Raw genomic sequence first — 4,702 nt, 5'->3', positions numbered from 1 at the left:
CTTTCTCGCTTTTTGCTTTTTAGTTGTTTTTGGGTAACAACTTTTTAGCTAGCGCCTTGACTTTCTCGCTTTTTGCTTTTTAGTTGTTTTTGGGTAACAACTTTTTAGCTAGCGCCTTGACTTTCTCGCTTTTTGCTTTTTAGTTGTTTTTGGGTAACAACTTTTTAGCTAGCGCCTTGACTTTCTCGCTTTTTACTTTTAGTTGTTTTTGGGTAACAACTTTTTAGCTAGCGCCTTGACTTTCTCGCTTTTTGCTTTTTAGTTGTTTTTGGGTAACAACTTTTTAGCTAGCGTTTCTCGAAGTCCTGGTTCTTTTGCCAGCTTCTTTCTTGGGTCCGAGTTTACTCTCGGACATCGGGATCCTTGAGTACCCCTTTGGTCAGGTCCGACTTCGTTGTTTGGTCGGCCTTTTTAAGTTATTTTTGTAACTTCTTTTCTATTTGGCTTTTTGAGCCATTTCAGAGTTACTTTTATAACTTCTCACATTAATTTGAACCTCGTCGCTTCATCTTTGCCGACCTCGTATGGCCTTTGGCAAATGATTTTTTGCGTTTTGCCGAGCATAAATTAATGCGCCTTGGTGGGGTACTTTTTAGGATATGCTTTATAACGAGAAAGAGAAAATAAAGAAATTTGATTAGTATTAAAAAGAAGAATATGTACAAAGTGTTTACCCTTTTGACTAGGTCGGGTGTCCTACTTAACCGGGTCTCATTAAAAAACCCTCGTGGGGAAAAAGAGTACACCTCGGGTTAAGTTATTCTAGCTGTAGTATCGTCTTAGGTTACAGGCGTGCCAGGTTCTGGGCAGCTCATTGCCTTCTAGGTCGGATATCTTGTAGTAGCCTGTCCCTAAGATTTCTGTTACTTTGTAGGGCCCCTTCCAATTTGCGGCTAGCTTTCCTTCTCCCGATTTTTGTGTTCCGATGTCGTTTCGGATTAAAATCAGGTCGTGAGTGGAGAAGCTTCGTTTTATCACCTTTCGGTTATATCTGAGGGCCGTTCGTCGTTTTAAGACTTCTTCTCTGATTCGGGCTCTTTCTCGGACCTCGGGTAGGAGGTCGAGTTCTTCCCTTTGTGCCTGAGGGTTGCCTCCTTCGTTGTAGAAGATGGTTCTGGGTGATCCTTCGTCTATTTCGACGGGAATCATTGCCTCCATTCCGTAGGCTAGTCGGAATGGGGATTCTCCTGTTGTAGAGTGCGGGGTTGTCCGATATGCCCATAATACCTGGGGGAGTTCATCGGCCCATGCCCCTTTGGCCTCTTGGAGTCTTCGTTTTAACCCGGCCAAGATGACTTTATTTGCGGCCTCTGCTTGTCCATTGGCTTGCGGGTGTTCGACCGATGTGAACTGCTGTTTGATTTTTAGCTCGGCCACCAAGTTCTGAAAACTTGTGTCTGTGAACTGTGTTCCATTGTCTGTTGTGATGGAGTAGGGGACTCCGAACCTCGTGACAATGTTTTTGTATAGGAATTTACGGCTTTTCTGAGCCGTAATAGTGGCTAAGGGTTCAGCCTCGATCCACTTTGTGAAGTAGTCGACCCCTACTATGAGGTACTTGACTTGCCCCGGTCCTTGTGGGAATGGGCCGAGTAGGTCGAGTCCCCACTTTGCGAAGGGCCATGGTGCGGTGATGCTTATGAGGTCTTCGGGCGGTGCTTTGTGAAAATTGGCGTTTTTTTGGCAGGGGGGGCATATTTTCACAAACTCTGCCGCGTCTCTTTGCAAGGTCGGCCAGTAGAACCCGGCTCTGACTATTTTCTTGGACAGGGCCCGGGCTCCGAGATGGTTCCCACACATGCCTTTGTGGACTTCTTCGAGGACGCTCTTTGTTTCTGTGGTCGGGACGCACCTCAGGAGGGGGTTTGAGAATCCTCTTCTGTATAATACGTCGTGGATTAACGTGTAGTTCTGGGCGTCTTTTGTAAGCCTTTTAGCTTCTTTTCTTTCGGCGGGGAGAGTTCCCGATTTCAGATAGTTGAGTATGGGGGTTATCCATCCTTGTTGTTGCCCGGATATATTTAGTATTTCTTCCTCCCTTAACACGGAGGGGGATTGTAGAGTTTCTTGGAGGAGACTTCTGTTATTCCCTCCGGGCTTGGTGCTAGCAAGTTTTGAGAGGGCGTCTGCCCGGGAATTTTGCTCCCGGGGTATGTGCTGGATTTGTATTTCCGGGAAGTGTCGTAATTGCGCCTGTGTTTGGTCCAGGTATTTTTTCATAGTAGGGTCTTTGGCCTGGTAGCTTCCATTTACTTGTGATGTGACGACCTGGGAGTCGCTGAAGATCGTGATCCTCTTTGCTCTGACCTCTTCGGCTAGTTTTAGTCCCGCTAGTAGGGCTTCGTATTCGGCTTGGTTATTTGAGGCCTGGAACTCGAATTTTAGGGATAGCTCAATCCGTGTTCCTTGATCGCTTTCGAGTATAACACCGGCCCCGCTTCCTGTTTTGTTTGAGGATCCGTCGACATACAGATTCCATGAGAGTGGGGTTCCCGGGGTCTCAGTGTATTCTGCGACGAAGTCGGCTAGGTATTGAGATTTTATGGCAGTCCGGGCTTCATAGTGGAGGTCGAACTCGGACAATTCCACCGCCCATTGTAGGATTCGTCCTGCCATGTCTGTCTTTTGTAGGATGTGTCTCATGGGTTGGTTTGTCCGGACTTTGATGGTGTGGGCTTGAAAGTAGGGCGGAGTCTCCGAGCTGTGAACACTAGTGCATAGGCGAATTTCTCTATTTTCTGATAGTTTAATTCGGCCCCTTGTAGTGCTTTGCTTACGAAGTATATGGGGTGTTGCCCCTCCTCATTTTCTCGTATTAGTGCCGAGGCGACTGCCCGATGTCCGATCGACAGGTATAGTACGAGCTCTTCCCCTTTTAGAGGTCGGGTTAAGATTGGTGGCTGCCCGAGGAATTCCTTGAATTCTTGGAAGGCCTTTTCGCATTCCGGGGTCCAAGAGAAGGGTTTCCCTTTCTTTAGGAGTGAGTAGAGAGGGAGTGATCTTATCGCTGATCCTGCCAAGAATCTTGATAGGGCGGCTAGTCTCCCATTTAGTTGTTGTACTTCTTTGACACACGTCGGGCTTTTCATATTGAGTATTGCTTGGCATTTGTCCGGGTTTGCTTCGATGCCTCTCTGAGTCAGCATGAAGCCTAAGAACTTCCCGGCTTCTGCGGCGAAGGTGCACTTTGTCGGGTTAAGTCTCATGTTGTGTTTCCGGAGGGTGTCGAAGATACTGCTGAGGTCGGCCACCAAGTTTCTGTCTTCTTGTGTCTTTACTAGCATGTCGTCGACGTACGCCTCTAGCTGTAGCCCGATGTGTTCTGAGAACACTTTGTTCATTAGCCTCTGGTAGGTTGCCCCTGCGTTCTTCAGCCCGAAGGGCATTACTACGTAGCAGTAGTTTGCCCTTGGGGTTATGAACGAGGTCTTTTCTTGGTCGGGTCCATACATCGGGATTTGATTGTATCCCGAGTATGCATCCATGAAGGAGAGGTATCTGTAGCCCGAAGCGGCATCGACTAAGGCGTCGATGTTCGGTAGTGGATATGGATCTTTGGGGCAGGCTTTGTTGAGATCCGTGTAGTCGACGCACATCCTCCATTTTCCATTGGGCTTCTTCACTAGGACCACGTTTGCGAGCCATAGGGGGTACTTTACTTCCCTAATGAACCCTGCATCTAGTAGTGCTTGCACTTGTTCTTCTATTGCTTGCATGCGTTCGGGCCCGAGCTTCCTGCGTCTTTGTTGGACAGGTCGGGATCCCGGGTATACTGATAGCTTATGGCACATCAGGTCGGGGCTTATGCCTGGTATATCGGAGGCTTTTCAGGCGAAGAGGTCGGAATTCTCCCTTAAGAGGGTTGTGAGTTCCTCCTTTAGGCCTGCCTCGAGGTTTGCCCCTATGTTTGTTACTTTCTCGGGTGTGTTCCCGATCTGGATCTTTTCGGTCTCTCCTTCTGGTTGTGGCCGAAGATCTTCTCGGGCTTGGACTCGCCCGAGTTCTATTGTGTTGACCTCTTTCCCTTTTAGGCTCAGGCTTTCGTTGTAGCATCGTCGTGCTAGTTTTTGGTCGCCTTTTAGGGTAGCGATTCCTTTTGCGGTAGGGAACTTCATACAGAGGTGTGGGGTCGAGACTATAGCCGCTAGTCTGTTTAGGGTTGGTCGTCCGATGAGGGCATTGTATGCTGAAGTGACGTCGACTACAATGTAGTCGATGCTTAGTGTTTTGGTTTGCTCGCCTTTTCCAAAGGTAGTGTGTAATGAGATGTATCCCAAGGGGCGGATCGGGGTATCTCCTTGTCCAAACAGGTCAGTGGGATAGGCTTTTAGCTCTTTTTCTTCGAGTCTGAGCTTGTCGAAGGCTGCTTTGAACAGGATATCTGCTGAGCTTCCTTGGTCGATCAGGGTTCGATGTAAGTTGGCGTTGGCTAGGATGATGGTGATCACCATAGGGTCGTCGTGTCCGGGTATTATTCCAAGAGCATCTTCTCGGGTAAATGAGATAGTAGGTAACTCGAGTAAGGGGCTGTCTTCTCGGACATGGTAGACTTCTTTGAGGTGTCTCTTCCGTGAGGATTTGGATGTCCCTCCCCCTGCGAAACCTCCGTTTATCATGTGTATGTGCCTTTCAGGAGTTCGCGGGGTTCGTGTTTGCTCGGCCCGATCTTCGTTATCTCCCCGTCTTCTCTTTCTGGTTTCTT

This window comes from Arachis stenosperma, chromosome 5 (assembly GCF_014773155.1).
Source record: "Arachis stenosperma cultivar V10309 chromosome 5, arast.V10309.gnm1.PFL2, whole genome shotgun sequence".
NCBI lineage: Eukaryota > Viridiplantae > Streptophyta > Magnoliopsida > Fabales > Fabaceae > Arachis > Arachis stenosperma.
This window is presented reverse-complemented; position numbering follows the sequence as displayed.